The 19833-nt window shown below is 39.9% G+C and overlaps 1 protein-coding gene across 3 annotated transcripts in view; it reads right to left on the bottom strand.

Annotated features, from left to right (window-relative positions):
* Nucleotides 1-19833, bottom strand: part of cadm2a (cell adhesion molecule 2a) — a 534075-nt gene that overhangs the window by 164601 nt on the left and 349641 nt on the right. The gene's annotated exons all lie outside the window — the stretch shown is intronic.

The raw sequence follows: 19833 nt of genomic DNA, 5'->3' as shown, positions 1-19833 counted from the left end.
CATCTGATGAGACTAAAACGAGACGAAAATGTGCCATATTTTCCGTCACATGTTCGCAATGACTGACATTTTATGTGTAGTTAGCCTGCATCGTAACAGTGTCTGGTTGTGTCACTCATGTGACGTGTTGCGCCCCCCCCCAACTCACCCACAAGTGCCCTCTCTAGTCAGCCTGTTGCTTTTTTTTGAGACACACAATGTAAGAATTGTCTTCTTACAGTGGGACATATAAGTATTTAATCAACCACCAATTGTGCATGTTCTCCTACTTGAAAAGATTAGAAAGGCCTGTAATTGTCAACATGGGTAAACCATGAGAGACAGAATGTGGAAAAAAAACAGAAAATCACATTTTTGATTTTTAAAGAATTTATTTCCAAATTTGAGTGGAAAATAAGTATTTGGTCACCTACAAACAAGCAAGATTTCAGGCTGTCAAAGAGGTCTAATTTCTTCTAATGAGGTCTAACAAGGCTCCATTCGTTACCTGTATTAATGGCACCTGTTTTAACTCATTATCGGTATAAAAGACAGCTGTCCACATCCTCAGTCAGTCACACTCCAAACTCCACTATGGCCAAGACCAAAGAGCTGTCGAAGGACACCAGAAACAAAATCTTAGACCTACACCAGGCTGGGAAGACTGAATCTGCAATACGCAAAACGCTTGGTGTAAAGAAATTGTGGGACCAATTATTAGAAAATGGAAGACATACAAGTCCTGATAATCTCCCTCGATCTGGGGCTCCATGCAAGATCTCACCTTGGGCGTCAAATGATAACAAGAACGGTGAGCAAAAATCCCAGAACCACACGGGGGACCTAGTGAATGACCTACAGAGAGCTGAGACCACAGTAACAAAGGCTACTATCAGTAACACAATGTGCCGCCAGGGACTCAAATCCTGCACTGCCAGACGTGTCCCCCTGCTGAAGAAAGTACACGTCCGGGCCCGTCTGCGGTTCACTCGAGAGCATTTGGATGATTCAGAAGAGGATTGGGAGAATGTGTTATGGTCAGATGAAACCAAAATAGAACTTTTTGGTAGAAACACAGGTTCTCGTGTTTGGAGGACATAGAATACTGAATTGCATCCGAAGAACACTATACCCACTCTGAAGCATGGGGGTGGAAACATCATGCTTTGGGACTGTTTTTCTGCAAAGGGACCAGGACGACTGATATGTGTAAAGGAAAGAATGAATGGGCCATGTATCGAGAGATTTTGAGTGAAAATCTCCTTCCATCAGCAAGGGCATTGAAGATGAGACGTGGCTGGGTCTTTCAGCACGACAATGATCCCAAACACACAGCCAGGGTAACAAAGGAGTGGCTTCGTAAGAAGCATTTCAAGGTCCTGGAGTGGCCTAGCCAGTCTCCAGATCTCAACCCCATAGAAAATCTGTGGAGGGAGTTGAAAGTGCGTGTTGCCCAACGACAGCCTCAAAACATCACTGCTCTAGAGGAGAGCTGCATGGAGGAATGGGCCAAAATACCAGCAACAGTGTGTGAAAAGCTTGTGAAGAGTTACAGAAAACAATTGGCCTCCGTTTTTGCCAGCAAAGGGTACATAACAAAGTATTGAAATGAACTTTTGGTATTGACCAAATACTAAAACAATGTGATTTTCTGTTTTTTTTCCCCCCACATTCTGTCTCTCATGGTTGAGGTTTACCCATGTTGACAATTACAGGCCTCGCTAATATTTTCCAGTGGGAGAACTTGCACAATTAGTGGTTGACTAAATACTTATTTGCCCCACTGTATCTTGGCAAGAGAGAATATGCAATGTTGCTTTAGCCTTTTAAGTTCTGTGCTGAGTGATCCTCACACACCAAATGTAACTCATAGCGATAGTATAGCATTCATGTTCACGTTATCATTAGGCTATTGCTAATTTCGAGTGTCCTTTTAAACACCCCGACAACTTTTTAAAAATTTATTAAAACATTTTTTTTTTTTTTACGTAGTTTGTGGTGTCCAGGCGGGGGTATTTACCATAATTTTGGGAGTATAAGCTGCTACTTTGTCCCGTCCTTTTGAATCCTGTGGCTTAAATTCCAGCGTGGCTTATCTGTTGATTTATTTGGGTTAATAGGTAACACTTTATTTAACAGCGGCATCATAAGACTGTAATAAGACCAAATTAACCACCATGAAACTTTGAACCGATTGGCTGCAAAGTTTCATTGCTTCAACAAGCTTCATTTGGCCATCACTGTTCTTTTGGGGGAAACAGTCAACCTCTGCTGCCACCTGATGTCAACACTGTTGTCATCCAGCATGCCATGAGGATTTATTGTCATAATAAACAAATACAGTACTGTTGAATGTATATATTCGTCCGACTTTTATTCATTTTTTTTCTTAATGCATTGCCAAAATGTATATGATTGGGAAAAATTATCGGGAATGATTGGAATTGAATCGGGAGCAAAAAAAAGCATTCGGATCGGGAAATATCGGGATCGGCAGATACTCAAACTAAAACGATCGGGATCGGATCGGGAGCAAAAAAACATGATCGGAACAACCCTACTAAATATGCCTCAAACTATTCAAAAAAACAGCTCAAACAAAAACTTAGCTTATGTTGGTCTTAACAGGGAGCACCTGGATTCAGCCATGTGAAATGAGGCAGACTAGAAGGCAATGTATCCACCCAAATTAATAAAACTAAATGCAAACACTTTCAATATAAACCATTAAAACGCCACTTAAATTAAACGAATACTCGAAGCAGCAAAATTTAATTTGAATCTTTTTTTCTAATCGAATACTCGAGTTAATCGATTAATCCTTGCAGCACTAATCCAATTATTGGCTTAAAAATAGTTCACTGTTATTTTTATTATTTTGTTTGTTTTTTAAAGAGGAACCAACAGGTGGTCGCTACTAAAATCTTCCACAAGAATGATATCTACGTTAGCTCACTAGCTGCCATTGACAGTGCAAGACATCCAATTCGTTGTGACTGGATTGGACATTTAGCGCCGTCAATGGCACTGACACCAGAGCGTTAATTCTTCAGATCTGCATTCACTTTTTGTCTGTTCTGAATCACCAACCTTTACGTGCTTATTAGTATGTGTGCATTCTAAGGGAGGGAACAAGTAAATAAAAATAACCATAAATCTATCTCTGTTCCCATCCCCAGAGGATGGGCTTTAAAGCCTGTGTGAATAAAGGCTTAGGTTAGGGAGATTATTCATCCCTGACTTAACTCTCATTTTAACCCCCCCGGGAGAGGATCATCAAGTCAAAAAAAAATACACATTGGGTAAATAAATTGAAAAAATAGCACATTCAAAAAGTGATTCAAAGTCATTCCCAGTCAAATACTTTCATTGAGAGCCCAGGTATGATGCAGTAAACAAATGCATAAATTGAGCTTGTGCGAGGAAAGTGGAGAGGATGAGGGGGAATATTGGGAGGAGGTGAAGGAGGAAAGGAGACGAGGGTAAGTCAAAGAGCACGGGTCATTTCCAGTGTTGATTAAGGCCTCCCAAGGTTAATCATGCACGGAAGAGATAGAGAGGCAAGACGAGGAGGAGGCAAATGGATCGGAGCTTTGGGAGGAGAGAAATATGTTTTATTCATGGAAGTTTTGCATGAAGCGTGCTCTGCCCCGTGATTTAGCAGCTACCCGCCGCTGTCCTTGTGCTCTTTATTGCTTCCTCTTTTTCACATCACTTACTTTTTGCCTCATTTTTCCCCAACTTACGCCGAAGGGCTGCCCATACATACAGTTATGCCCGATGGGATAGAGTTTATTTCCTCTGCACAAAAGGAGAGTAATCGTCAACTTTCTGAATTGATAGCTGTCTGAGATGTTTTGAGGAAGGTCCGGCTGGAGGTATGAGTCAAAAACTGTTGCGTTTCAAGCTAGTAGCAATAGCGCGATGTTGAAAAGTTGACTTTCTTCATAACAGAAACTTTTAGGAACATGTCAACATCATGTTGCATTAAAACTAAGTGTAGGGTTGTTCTGATCATGTTTTTTTGCTCCCGATCCAATCTCGATCGTTTCAGTTTGAGTATTTGCCGATCCTGATATTTCCCGATCCGATTGCTTTTTTTTTTTGCTCCCGATTCAGTTCCAATCATTCCCAATCATTTTTCCCGATCATATACATTTTGGCAAAGCATTAAGTAAAAAATGAATAAAACTCGGACGAATATATAAATTCAACATACAGTACATAAGTACTGTATTTGTTTATTATGACAATCAATCCTCAAGATGGCATTTACATTATTAACATTCTTTCTGTGAGAGGGATCCACGGATAGAAAGACTTGTAATTCTTAAAGGATAAACGTGACTTTGTATATTGTGACTAAATATTGCCATCTAGTGTATTTGTTGATCTTTCAGTAAATGATACTGCAGCCATTTAACTTCTGCCCAAATGCATGATGGGAAGTGCAACCATGACTTTGCGTAGGGGCACCAATTCAGGGTTCCCCCAGAATTGATAAATCTAAATTCAAGACTTTTAAGACCTTTTTTAATGTCATTTCAACTGAAAATTAATACTTTTCTCGCACCCATTATTTAGATAATATTGAATCATATTAAAAAAATACAGCACTGAACATCAAATTTAACCTCAATTACTAAGTGTGTTTGACAAAAGAATGCACATTTATTGAAGATACAATTAAAACAAAAAGTTTCGTGCCACAGACCGGCCCTCTTTATGTCATGACCTACCTTATTAAAATATTGTAATAATAATCGTGCTGTCAAGCGATTAATTTTTTAAAATCACGACTTATCGCATGCTGTCAATAGTAAACTTGGGATTTTTTAAAATGCATAAATAATATATTTCAATTTCTAAATACACCTATTAGCACAGGAGTTCATCAAATTTAAGCCTCATTAGAAACAAGAAAAGAGTTTTCCTTTACACTTGTAAAGATGAATTAAATATTAATTTTCCCCAAATAACTTGTAAAAAGGGAGGCACAGAGGAAGAGCATGTCTACTGACAGTTCTGAGGTCAAGGGCTCAAGCGCAGGTTCTGTATGAAGTTACCGTTTTATTTTTGGGGTACTAGCTATAATTTTATCTTATATTAGACTGACTTTTTAAAGAATGAGGAACCTTTTGCAGGTGTTTTGAATTACACATGTGGCAAGTGTGTACAAAACTGAAGCTTTTCATCATATTCATTTTTTTTTTTTTTTTTTGGTTTGTGGTAAATGCAAATTGACATACTCAATTTTGTTGGTTTAATCTACCAAAATAAAACAACTTTTACTTGATATTCAGAATTTTGGGGACATACTGTATATAGTTTAAATAAATAAAAAATTAATATAATATATCATTACTTATGAGTGTTTTCATATTATTCATGACATAAAATTACCGCAATTAAATGTGAAAGATTGAATGATTGATTGAAAGAATAATTGAACTCACCAAAACGGCTGTCTCCCAATGCGCTTATACAGTTCAGACACCTGTGTATTTCAGGGTAGTTCACGCTCATCAGTCCACCTCAGAGTGCAATGTTTTGGGTTACAATGCCCAACTTATGTTTTTCCTAAGAACATGGATTTCACCCCAATCCTCCGTCTTTGTGCCCAAAAATAGTGCCTGGAGCCTCCATGGTGGAAGTTTTAGTGGTGCTCTCATTAAAATTATTTCATTCTGCATGTTCATTTACGGTTTATCGCTGTACTTTTATCCAAACATGCTCAAAAACAACGATACTGGGTCACGCCAACAGCCAGTCTCCGTAAGTCAAAACGTGCATTAATATTATACAATTTTAAATCAATGGCATAAATATATCTGTTTCTAATAACATATTTTAGTAAAAGAGAAGTCTTTATGTCCGAGGTTCCCTTTAAATACCTCGAAAGACCCTCGAAAAAAAAAAAAAAAAAACTATCCAAAAATACGTATTATACATCATTGTACTGTCCTCGCCAAGACATTGGAGGTAAGACCTAGCTAACCAGCGCGATAAGCCCCAAATGACGACGATATACGTCCGTGTGGTTTGCTCACTTTATTCAGCTGCTCATGACATCAACACTTGCAGAATGCAACTAAAATAAAAAAGAAATTAAATCAGTTTCATCTTCAATAACAGCAATTCAAATTGCATTTACAAATAGCTGCTGATATAGCAATAACAAACAATTAGCATGTATCAGTTAGCGTTCGCACATTAGGGGTGTGACAAATTATCAAAATAATGACACATGTACTTTACGGACTTGAAAGAAGGTTGAAAGTTCTCTCAAAAATGCCTGCAAAGTTAATAAACTTTTTATGATGTTTTTTTTTTTTTTTTTTTTTTTTTGATACAGGAATAGATTATTGCTGCTTCTGTTATTTCCTGTGGGAAAAATTGCTTTAAAATCCGGCTGTGCTTTTATTACTGTGGGTTTTTTGCCCGTGTGCAATGTCCTCGTTCCACTAGGGTATTCTTTTCGGAGATCGTGGAAACATTAACATACCACTTCCAGAAAATCGCCACTTTTTTTTTTTTTTTTTTTAACCAAGGAAATAATTAAAATAATAATTACAAAAATAAAACTTGGATGTTTCCTTAAGTTCTGCAAAGGAGGGTGAAGTTTTATTTAGATTACCGTATTTTTTGGTCTCTAAGTCACACCTATGCCGCACTAGCCAAAAAAATTTGCAATGAAGAGTGAAAAAACATCCCAGATTGCAGATCGACGTAAAATAAATGTTGATTTTCCATCAAAAATGATCAATATCATTGACATTGGAATTTTCAACAATAAAAAATGTTGAATCAACATTGCAAATACCCATGACACCTGACAGTGACATTGAAACAACGTTGTTCTTCTATGGTAAGTCAGGCGATGGTTGGGTTAACATTGTTTAATAGTTGGTGAACTAATGTTGACAAATAGTTGATTTTTGATTGACCGGTAAATATGATTGAAAAGTCAAATAATGGATGAGCAGGAGTTATGGTCAAAAAATAGTTGTGTTTGTGGTTGACTGGAAAGACAGCAAATCACCTCGAAAGAACTCCACTAGAAACGCCTCATTTAAGGATTGCCATATTTAAAGGTAAGCCTGTTGCTCTTCTTCAGGGCCTTTATCAGCAATGATGTTTTATGGTAGAATGAACCGCATTTGTCATCAAAGTTGTATATAAAACTGTTTGCCTGACACAGGGGTCGCGTTAACCGAATATTTTCTGTCGTTGACAGTTTTTTTAAAACGGTGACGGAAAAAATTGAAGTCCATCTGTCATTTTGGCAGGTTGCAATTCACACCCCAGACCACAGGGTGGCGAGTGAGCATATTAATTAGCTATTGTCTCTCTTGATGCATGATGTCGTTGGCCTTACTCGGAAAAATGTCAAGGCAACTGAGTGTTTGCCTGGCACGGCCAGACTGTTCTCCCTGTATTTTTCAAACACTGAGAGAAAAGTCTGGGACCGAGCCCATTAACGGCCTCTCGAGTAGGTACAAAATCAATCGATAAATCAGATTTGTTTATTTGCGTGACGTGTTCTTCACGAGCAACGTCACTCTTGAGCGCCGAAAGTCGTCTCCACAGCAACACGGATGGCGAACGAGAGAGCCGAGAACATGTTCCAATCCGCGGTAAATTCAGTTTTAAATGAGCTAAAACACATCGACACGAGTCATTGACAACAGTCTGTCTCGCGCTAGACATGTTGAATAAACTCCGCTCTAATCGTATGTTTACTTCCGCACGCAAGTCCCTCGTCCTGCCCTCGTCGCTTTGCTAACAGCACGTCTGCCCGTCGCTGATTGGTGCACTCCGCTGTCTGTTTTCCTCTTGTTAAGCTTGTTCGGACAGAATATTGATTACAAATGAATGAAAACTAAATACAATTGAATATGTCATTATTATCATTTTAAAAATGTAAGTGACGGGTAAAAATAGATTATGACCGGATTTTTATGACACTGTCAGTCAAATTGACAGACAACGAAAAAGTCTAGCGCAACCTCTGGCCTGACATGACAAAGTTGCCGAAATAGTAAGAAACGGTGCATTTGCTGTGATTGGCATAGCAAGCTAAGACCTACGTAGCCTGGATGTTAGCTAAGTAGAATTTACTTTCGGCGAAATTGTAATTGTTTTTCCCAATTAAAGTGCTAAAATACCTAAACACAGTGGTACCTCGACATACGATCGCTTCGACACACTATCTATTCGACATCCAAGGTAAAATTTGACTCGCTATTTGTTTCTACATCCGACAACATGCTTGAAATACGACGACATAACGGCACCGCAGACGAACGCACGGCGGATTTTCTTGTGTGAGAAATCAACACAGGTTTCAAAAAAGGTGGTACTAGAGCCGGGTGGTATACCAAAAATTTACCGTTACCGGAATTCTTCATGATGACCGACGTCATTTTGACCATGTCGGTAAATTTGGTAATTTAATAAAACAAGAAAACATAGTCTTTTCATTCCACTTTGACTCTGTGTTATTCAGCTATGTCCATTCCCCTTTAAGAAAGCAGTCAGTGTGCTTACGTATGAAATCACGCTGTTATCAAGATTAATCATGAAGTACAATCCAACAGTGAAACCAACAATATGACCATTCAATGGCCACATTTATTTTTCTGTATGTGCTTGCTTTATTCTGTGTCATTACTGCCATCATTAAATCTGAAATGTTTAATTGGCATAAGAGCAAGCTTTAATGTGTGTGTGGGGGGGTGCATGTGTGTGTGCATTGATTAGGAAAGTGCTCTGGAAAAAAAACGAAACCTTGAAGTAAACACTTCTGTTGAGTAATTATGTCACAGCAGCTATTAACAATAAGTTGTCCGTTTGAAGTGTTTTGTTCAAGCTGTAAGTCATTTGTGTTACAATGACATGTTTGCACAGTTCGTATTGATTTTTATAATGTTGTACATTGTACAAGTCATTACAAGCTGTTATAAATGTTCATACTTGAATTCTTTTTGTTTAGAAGAAATTTGTATATACTTAATGTTTAGACTGCATGTACAGTTGTCAAATATGTTAAACTAAAAGCTGTTAAATATATCGAGAAGCGGTTAATTTGTATTTCAGGCATTGATTCAGATTTTCAAATTATATCCATTTGGGCGAATTTATCGTCATTTATCGTTATTGAGGTAAATCTGTTAAATTACCGCGATACGTACTTAAGGCCACATCGCCCAGCCCTAGTTGGTACAGGTGATGAAACAAGGAAAAAAGTGACGCTTACCTTCTAAATGAAGATGCAAATTATAGAAAAATATGAGCGTGGCGTGTGCTTCCGTGAACTGACTCAACGATACATCTCCACGGTCCTGCGTGTGCTTCCATGAACTGACTCAACTATACATCTCCACGGTCCTCCTCCGACCACTGTTCGCCAGTCTTTATAAGTTAAGCTGACAATTATAATAGTAGTAACATCGCCAAAGAAATTGCCAGCTTCGTCACGTTTTTATTAACTTATTCAACGCAAAATGCCTCCTGACCGCCAAAGTTGACGGTGTTCTCAAGAAAACATTGAAAGTGAAACTCTCAAGCTCACCGCTCTCGGGAGCGGTGCGTTCAGGTACAGCAAAAAAAACGTCTGCCACATTAGAAGCCAATTCGTTACATTATTACAGGAGTTATTATTATTATTATTATATTATTCCGATTTTTATTTATAATTTATTTGTTTTGCTACGTGTAATTGCCATCTGTAATAGTACCAGCAGTATTTATTAAGGATTTAGTGTAGGTTTTTGGGCTGTGGAACGAATTAATGGAACTATAATGTATTCCTATGGGAAAATCCCGCTTGACATACGACCTTTTCGACTTACAAACAAGGTCCTGGAACGAATTAACTACATATGTAGAGGCACCACTTTTACGCAATCGAGCCTTGTCTAAATTAATATATTGAACACCAAGACAGTGCGGTCATTTTTCCGTCGTAGCTAGCTAACTAGCTAGCTCCGTTCCCACATGTAGCCCTAATTTGGTTTGAGATTGGTTGAGAAACTCACTTCACCACAAAATACTGAAGTATGTTAAACTAATCCATGATACCTGCTTGAAATCCTTGGTTTGAATTAACGGTTAATGCCGTTTTGTTTGTAGTCTTCAAATTCACTGAACAGGCAGATTGGAATTGACAGGTCAGAATATCCATCCGCTTCTGTTGTGCAGTAGCGGCTACAACGCTACGCAATGCCCCAGACCGCGTTTGTGGCAAGGGTAGCAGTAAAGCTCGTCAGACTGAGGAGGAGGCTTAAGTTTGAAATAAGATTACTGAGCGTTAAGGAAGTTTTCTGTTGTCCTGATTCAATTAAAAATAATTTGAGATCTAGTTTCAAGTTTTTATTATTTTATCTATTATCAAATAGCAGATTCATGGTGCACTAAGCCTCCGAACTATTTTTAATTTGTCTGTTTTACCCTGGAAACCCCCGTTTACGGCGTTGCGCAACCACTTTTGTTTCAATCCAGCCATAAAATAAGGTAAGTAATTATATTTATTATTCAAAATGTCATTTTTGCTTAGAATCATTAATTGATGTCTAATATTTAGTTTAAGGAAAAAAAAAAAAAAAAAAAAACTTTAAAAATCTATTTACTCACATATTTTAAACTTTAAGACAAATTACTGGTACATCACAATGAAAAATTTGGCGTCTGTAAATAAGTCACTGATATCTACCTCATAACTGTCGCTTAATTGTATTTTTTTGTTTTGTTTTGTTACTGTCACATTTTCCCCGATGTGTTAGATGATAAATAATCGATCCAAACGAAGAAAAATTGAAAAATAACTTTTGAAAGGGTAAATATATGAAAAATAAATTCTTGACCACTCCTGGGTTTCAACAAATCAACAAATCTTAGCTGGCTTTTACATTCCTAACCATAAAAAGGGACAAATTCTGCAGCAGGATGGTGCTCCATCGCATACTTCAATTTCTACCTCAAAGTTCCTCAAGGCAAAGAGGATCAAGATCCTCCAGGACTGGCCAGCCCAGTCACCAGACATGAACACAATGAAAGAGGAAGCATGGAAGACGAAACCCAAGAATATTGATGAACTCTGATGTTCCTGATGACTTCATCAATAAATTGTATGAATCCTTGCCGAACCGCATGGATGAGGTCCTTCAAGCCCATGGAAGTCATACAAAATACTAAATTTGGATCTCACAGCACCACTACTTAATCCGCTTATGTTATGTAACATATTTTTATATTTGAAGTACATTTTTTGTTCAATTTTCACACTTCTTTCTGTAGGCGACAAAAATTTTGTCTTGCCAAAATTTGACCTTTATGTCGTCATTAAATGATAAATCTTTTTCAGTGAAACAAATATATTTTTTTACATTCAACATCCTTTGGGAGGGTCTTAGCTTTCAGATGAGCCAATTCTGAAACCAATTGAATAATTAAAAGTCAGGTTATTAGCAATTGTTTCTACAAAAATGGATAAGCGACAAGACTTGCGTCAGGGACTGCATGTCCCACCCCTGTGAGAAAAACTGTGACTTATAGTCCGAAAAATACAGTAAACGATTACATGAAAATGAAAATGGCAATAACACGGGAGAGGTTTTTTTAAATTACAAAAGAATTGGTGAAAGTCTAAATTTGCTATCATAGGCAAGGAATGGACGCTAGCTCCTGCGAACCATCAGGTGACAAATGGCCCACTTTTGCAACAGTCATTATTAAAAACACCCTCGCCCTCCATTCCCCCCCACACACAAGGTTGCGCACACCAACGAGGGGGCCCAATGACATTCAGGAACCTCTCTGGATGAATGTTCCACTGGGACGGAAAGGGCCAAAGGCGCCGCCATGATGGTTGTATTAGAACAATGAAGTACTTTGTGTGCATAATTGACCAGTGGAGGAGCTTCTTTGGTTTTCCCTTCTGGCCACCCAGACCTGATTTAAATGTATCTCCTGAGGAAAAGAGGCAGCTGCTCTCCCCTGATTTCCATGTCTAATTTTAGATCTTCTCTTCAACTCGGAGCTTTCCCCTACTTTCTTTTCCAGTTCACACGCGTGCCGCTCAATTCCCTCGTTCGTCCTATCCCCGGCTGGGCGCGCATTTTCACTCGGAGTTGATCCCCCGAAGGGTGCATTTCCACATTCTTTTATATCCTCTCTGCTTTTTTCCCCCCATTTATCTTGATCTTTCCACCGTTCGAGCTCTCCATTGTGCATGGGAAGAGCACATGGTGGGGGGTTGAGTTTAATTGCCCTCCAATCTGAATGACATGCCAACTCTGAAGCGGCTTCCTCATCTGCATGACATTAGCATGTGATGCAATGGGGAAATTAGCTTCTCTTCATTTAATTTGAACGACATCTTTCCAGACGAAGCGGTGAAAGTTAACACTGGCTCTGATCAAATGGTGAATTATGCTTTAATAAAATGAAAAATGCTAAGTAATTTTCACCCCCTCTGTTTTAATCCCAATGAAGCTGAATGTTGGAAAGAAAGGATTCATCAACATCTTCCTCATTCAACCATTAACGGTGCATGTTCGCCGAACAATCAAGGCAGGCTGCAGTGCTTTCCCGACAATCATTTGGACTTGTGCCTCCCAACCACTCATTACAGTCAAACCAGCACTCGCAATCAATACTGCCCCCAGATTTATTACGTTACTAGCAGTATGGCCCGGCGTTGCTGGCGTTTGTGTAACGTGAAAGCAATACAACTGAATAGCAGATAAAAAATACATTCCTTAGAGTTGCAGCTGTAATGTAGAAATAGTAAAAGAACATTACAAAGGGATTAATGCACAATCGCATTTCCATCACTGTGTACAGTATTGTGGCAAGCAACGTGAAGAAGAACGAGGTAGACAGCACTGTTATTGAACAGAAAACACCAGATCATGACAACGGCAACCACCACTCTCAGTCATGGTTTCCGTATCTACCCATGAACCATTGCGGGCGTAACACATAAGAACAAACAGTCGCCACAGTATGAATTTCTAGTCGGAATAAGTGCCTAAGTATTATTCCGGGAAATTGTACATTTAAAACTAGAATGCTATGCAGTACTCAAATCTACAATGTATCATCATACCACATTTAAAAAATTTGTACATGAAACCATTTGAAAGGCAACTGTGACATTGCAATCGTAAATCGCAATGTCGCAAATCACATGTCTTTTGCCCAATAAACGATTTTCTATGCAAATTTTTCCATCCATCCATCCATCCATCCATCATCTACATCGTCTTCCCTCTCCCCATCCACTTCAACCAGCTCCTCCGGTGGGATCCCAAGGCGTTCCCAGGCCAGCCAAGAGACATAGTCTCTCTAGCATGTCCTGGGTCCGTCCGTCCATCCATCATCTACAGTATACCGTCTTCCCTCTCCCCAGCCTCTTCAACCAGCTCCTCTGGTGGGATCCCAAGGCGTTCCCAGGCCAGCCAAGAGACATAGTCTCTCCAGCATGTCCTGGGTCCGTCCATCCGTCCATCCATCATCTACAGCTTAATGTCTTCCCTCTCCCCAGCCACTTCAACCAGCTCCTCCGGTGGGATCCCAAGGCCTTCCCAGGCCAGCCAAGAGACACAGTCTCTCCAGCATGTCCTGGGTCTGTCCGTCCGTCCGTCCGTCCATCCATCCATACATCAACTACAGCTTACCGACTTCCCTCTCCCAAGCCACTTCAACCAGCTCCTCCGGTGGGATCCCAAGGCGTTCCCAGGCCAACCAAGAGACATAGTCCCCCCAGCATGTCCTGGGTCCGTCCGTCCGTCCGTCTGTCCATCCATCCATCATCTACAGCTTACCGTCTTCCCTCTCCCCAGCCACTTCAACCAGCTCCTCCGGTGGGATCCCAAGGCGTTCCCAGGCCAACCATGAGACATAGTCTCTCCAGCATGTCCTGGGTCCGTCCGTCCATCCATCCATCATCTACAGCTTACCATCTTCCCTCTCCCCAGCCACTTCAACCAGCTCCTCCGGTGGGATCCCAAGGCCTTCCCAGGCCAGCCAAGAGACACAGTCTCTCCAGCATGTCCTGGGTCTGTCCGTCCGTCCATCCATCCATGCATCCATCCATCAACTACAGCTTACCAACTTCCCTCTCCCAAGCCACTTCAACCAGCTCCTCCGGTGGGATCCCAAGGCGTTCCCAGGCCAACCAAGAGACATAGTCTCCCCAGCATGTCCTGGGTCCGTCCGTCCGTCTGTCCATCCATCCATCATCTACAGCTTACCGTCTTCCCTCTCCCCAGCCACTTCAACCAGCTCCTCCGGTGGGATCCCAAGGCGTTCCCAGGCCAACCATGAGACATAGTCTCTCCAGCATGTCCTGGGTCCGTCCGTCCGTCTGTCCATCCATCCATCATCTACAGCTTACCGTCTTCCCTCTCCCCAGCCACTTCAACCAGCTCCTCCGGTGGGATCGCAAGGCGTTCCCAGGCCAGGTCAGCCAAGAGACATAGTCTCTTCAGCATGTCCTGGGTCCATCCATCCGTCCGTCCGTCCGTCCGTCCGTCCATCCATCCATCCATCCATCCATCCATCCATCCATCCATCAACTACAGCTTACCGACTTCCCTCTCCCAAGCCACTTCAACCAGCTCCTCCGGTGGGATCCAAGGCGTTACCAGGCCAGCCAAGAGACATAGTCTCTCCAGCATGTCCTGGGTCGTCCCTGGGGCCTCCTGCCGGTGGGACATGCCCGTAACACCTCTCCAAAGAGGTTTCCAGAAGAAATCCCAACCAGATGCCTGAACCACCTCAACTGGCTTCTCTCAACACGAAGGAGTAGCGGCTCGACAAGGAGTTCCTCCCGGATGACCGAGCTTCTCTCCCTATTTTTGAATTCTGTAATTCATTTTCAACACAAAATGGAGACCAACAGAGACACTCCCAGAAACATAAGCCACTTTTGGACTGTAGAAAGTACTTAGTTCCTAGAACTGCAGGCCTCGCTATCAGTTATAGGAACTATCCTTCAACAGGCAGTCGTGTTCGCACATGGGTATTGCGCCTGACACAAACGGCTGTGACATTGTAGTCTGCACCAGGGAGGCACTATTTACTGGCCACACCCACCTCTGGCAAAATAAAACCACGAACACTAAGCTGAATGGAAATCAACGAAATGGAGACCGTCGACGGTTGTAAAGACGAATCGTGTCAAGTAAAATGGTTCTCGTGTCAAGTCAAGTCACAGGTTAGTCAAGGCCTTCACCATTGTTCCCCAGCCCAACCACAAAGCATTCTGTTTTATCTTTGAGGGGAAAAAAGCTATGTAGTACTGTCTGCAGGGAAATTGATTTTTGATTGGCATGATGTTCCTCGAGGGCGTGGCGAGAGCGGCCAAGGTGACCATGCTGCCCACTGCCAGGTGGGAACCAGTCTACAATCCAAGATATTCGAATCAGCTTGTTGAGTCTCGAGTCATTGTCTCTTGAGTCATTTCCAGTCAAGTCTCGATTCTCAGACCCTCCCAGCTCACACTAGTCTGTATTTTCTTCAAGTCCGAGTCGAGTTGCGAGTCATCAGATTTGCGACTTGAGTCGACTCCAGTCTGAGTCCCTGTGACTTGAGTCGAATAATCTGGTCCCTACATGTGCGAACACGCAAAATGACTATCAAGTCAGTCGGCTAAGTCAGTGTTTTTCAACTGGTGTGTCGCGAGAAATTATCCAATATCACATTTTTTTGTTGTTGTTTACGTCTACGGGCAAAGTTGCAGTAGAAAGGAAAGAGTAGGTAGAACGAGGTATTGCTCGTGTCGCGTTCAAGAACTGCTTGGATTTCTAGCCATCAGCCACCTTGCTGTCTGCGATAATGCACATAAACTATACATCATTTGATTAGACTTGTCAAGTGTCGAAATACAAGAAAGTGTCCTTTCTATTTTATCCATATGTGACAAACGTCAATCCTCCCCCTGTGTTTTATTCAAAAACATTGTTGAGGACAGTAAGGTGGCTGGTGGCTCGAAATCTGAGCAGATTTTGAATGCGACACAAGCAGCTATCCAACAGCGGCATTGTGCCAAAAAAGCTTAAAAGTCATCTCCAAACAAAACATCAAGTTGATGGAGTATCTTGTTCGCCTTCGTGTCATCTACACGCATGCACTCGGTGATAAAACGCAGATGTGAAAATTAGCCCCATCATTTTTATTTACCTTGCGACAAATGGACTCACAGGCGGCACGGTGGCTGAGTGGTTAGCACATCTGCCTCACAGTTCTGAGATCAAGGGTTCAATCCCGGGCTTCGGCCTTCCTGTGTGGAGTTTGCATGTTCTCCCCGTGCTTGCGTGGGTTTCCTCCGGGAACTCCGGTTTCCTCCCACATCCCAAAAACATGCATGGTAGGCTGATTGAACACTCTAAATTGTCCGTAGGTATGAGTGTGTGCGTGAATGGTTGTGTGTCTCCTTGTGCCCTGCGATTGGCTGGCAACCAGTTCAGGGTGTCCCCTGCCTACTGCCCGTTGTTAGCTGGGATAGGCTCCAGCACCTCCGCGACCCTCGTGAGGAATAAGCGGCATGGAAAATGAATGAATGAATGGACTCACTGCATATCGCGACAGGCTTAGCAACTTCAGTAAAACATGTCGTTAGTTAGTTAGATGGACTTACGACCCCTTACGACCTAAATATGTTCTCCTCAGATCTACACAATTCACGTATGTTACCCTTTTTTACTTCAAAACGGCGAATTTTGCCGAAAGGTGATTGATTTTCATGCCTAAGAAAAGATTGAAAAACACTGCGCTAAATACAACTGTGTAAAATTCCATCACAGTACGCCGAGCCGTTCGAAGTATGTAAAGAACGAACACACACAAAGTTTCATTTACAAAGAAGTTTAGATTTATATAAGCGTGATATGCAGCTCAGCCAAAGGAACAGTACATGCGCGAGTGTTGAAGGAAAAGCAAACTAGAGGACAACTAATAGTGATATGAGAGAATCTAACATGCTTGCGCTGTGTGCTGTGGCTTGACCTTTCAAGCAAGTCTTCTAACTTTCCTTATTTAGGCATTCAAGATGCATTGAAGAAGAGGAGAAGTGCAGCCAGACAGACGGACAGCCTGGAGCTGCTGACCTTTATGTCAGGACTGGAGCTCAACTGAGCTGTACAACTATGATGTATAACCAAGGGATAATGGATAAAGGCAGACCATGGTTTGTGGTCAGACCGGTTACTTTCTAGATTGCCATAAATTAAAAACTCCACTGATCGAGAGTCTGAATCTATGACAAATTACTCTTCCCTAATGCTGATTACTTTTCGAGACTGCATAAACGTAATAAAAACCACATCTGGAAATGCAAAGTTTGACCTTTTCAGAAAATTCTCAGATTTCCTACTATGTAGCGGAGTGATGTTTCGAGATATTACAAAAATATTTTTGTGAGTTCTTACTGACCTTGACCATAGGCGGAGTTTGACTTTTGGAGGAGGGGGGGGCACAACATAGTGATGACCCCAAAACGCGGTGTCAGCAATAAAATTAACTTACAAGAATATTTATAATAATAAGTTGAAAATGAGCGTTTTTTGTTTCCCATCATTCTTGAGGGGAAATCAGGCTGCTTAGGACAGCTATACTTTTGCCAAGATCGTCATCCATTGAATATGGACCCGCCGGTGTCGTGCCAATGTAGTTACCCCAGTCAAAAATTGTATCCCCTGGGCAGAGCCATATGGAGTTAGATTTGTGTCTTCATTATTTGATCCCCCAAAAAAGTTTCTTTAATCAAAATATATATTTTCAATAAAAAAAATAAGTCACTTCAAGCAGAAAAAAAGTGTTTGAATGCAAAAATAAATTTGAAACTCAAAAAATGCATTTGAAAGCTATTTTTCTTTTTTTTTTAATGGAAGTCAATATCTTTGAGTTGAAGCCACTTTTTTGATTGAAGTAATCTTGTTTTGCGTTTGCTATGACATTTGCATCCTTATTACTCAATCAAAAAATAAGTTGCTTCAAACAAACAAAAAAAAAATTTTCAAAAGAAAAATCACTTCAATCAAACAAAGAAAAAATTCAGTCATAGGAAAAAAGTTTTAGAACGCGAAAAAATATTTCAGACTCGAATATTTGCAATTGAACACTTAATTTTTAATTTAAAAAGTTTTCTTTGATTTTAGCAATGCTTTTTGTGTTTGAGCCATTTTATGGGTAGGACATTTGTGTCTCAATCATTCAATCCCCCAAAAAGTTGCTTCAATCAATCAAAAAAAAAAAAAAAAAAATTTCAAACAAAAAAAAAAATCATTTGAAAAATAAAATTGCCCTCCACTTTTTTTTTTTTTTTTCAAAATAATATGCAAAGCAAATGATCATCTAAGGTGCTCGTCGCATGATCTGTTCGAAAAATAATTTTGACCCATTGTAAAAATATCTTTTTTTTTGGTAATTTCATTCATTTTGGTTGTTTGTTTTATTGCTTTGCAACTTATATATATATATATATATATATTAGGGCTGTCAAAATTAACGCGTTAACGAGCGGTAATTAATTCTTTAAATTAATCCCGTTAAAATATTTGATGCAATTAACGCACAAATGCCCCGCTCAAACATATTAAAAGGACAGCAAAGTGAAAGGTGTACTTGTTGTGTTTTTCGGAGTTTTGCCGCCCTCTGCTGGCGCTTGGGTGCGACTGATTTTATAGGCTTCAGCACCCATTGTGTAAGTAATTATTGACATCAACAATGGCAGGCTACTAGTTTATTTTTTGATTGAAAATTTTACAAATTTGATTAAAACGAAAACATGAAGAGGGGTTTTAATATAAAATTTCTATAACTTACTAGTTATTATCTTTTATTTATTTTCTATAATTTTTTAATAAATATTATATATTATATATATTATAATATATATAATATTTAAATATTTTATTTATTATTTTTATTTATCTTTTAAGAACTACAAGTCTTTCTATCCATGAATCGCTTTAACAGAATGTTAATAATGGTAATGCCATCTAGTTGATTTACTGTTATAATAAAGAAATACAGTACTTATGTACCGTATGTTGAATGTATATATCCATCTCGGTCTTATCTTTCCATTCAAACAATAATTTACAGAAAAATATGGCATATTTTATAGATGGTTTGAATTGCGATTAATTGCGAGTAATTACGGTTAATTAATTTTTGAGCTGTAATTAACTCAATTAAAAATTGTAATCGTTTTACAGCCCTAAAATATATATATATACACACATATATTTATAGGAAACTCAATTACATGCAATGACACTTTTAGGCCACAAGGGGGGCCGGCCCCCCTGACCCCCCCTTAAACTCCGCTTATGACTTTGATCACAAATCCCTAAAACTCACTTGAGCCAAATTTAAAGAAACTGCCATTCAAAGGTAAGAATGTGAGGTGAAATAAAAAACCCTATAAAGTTTGACCGCTAAAATCTCATCTTTTCAACCTTGAGATAAAAAACATGCCTAAAATGAAGAAAGGCACTGGAACAGAAAGAACATAAGGATATATTAAACTCACATAACACCTGAGGTTATTCCATCAACAAAGACATAAAAACGAAAGCCGTCAGGCACTTCGGGACAGTTGGTATAAGACCATTTGTTGGTAATCGAAAACTTTTATACTTTCATAGCAAAACAAACTGACTTACAATCTTTTTGTTGTTTACTCCAATCACCTATGTCCTATTCCTCCCTAAAAATACCACCAAAAACAATCGGGCCTCTGACATGCTTCACCTTGGTTTTTCAGTGTATTAGTTAGGCAGTGAACAATAGGGAAAAATCAAATGAAATGAAATAAAAAAATAAAGACAAAGAAGAAAAATG

Source organism: Corythoichthys intestinalis, chromosome 18 (genome assembly GCF_030265065.1).
Source record: "Corythoichthys intestinalis isolate RoL2023-P3 chromosome 18, ASM3026506v1, whole genome shotgun sequence".
Lineage (NCBI taxonomy): Eukaryota > Metazoa > Chordata > Actinopteri > Syngnathiformes > Syngnathidae > Corythoichthys > Corythoichthys intestinalis.
This window is presented reverse-complemented; position numbering and strand designations above follow the sequence as displayed.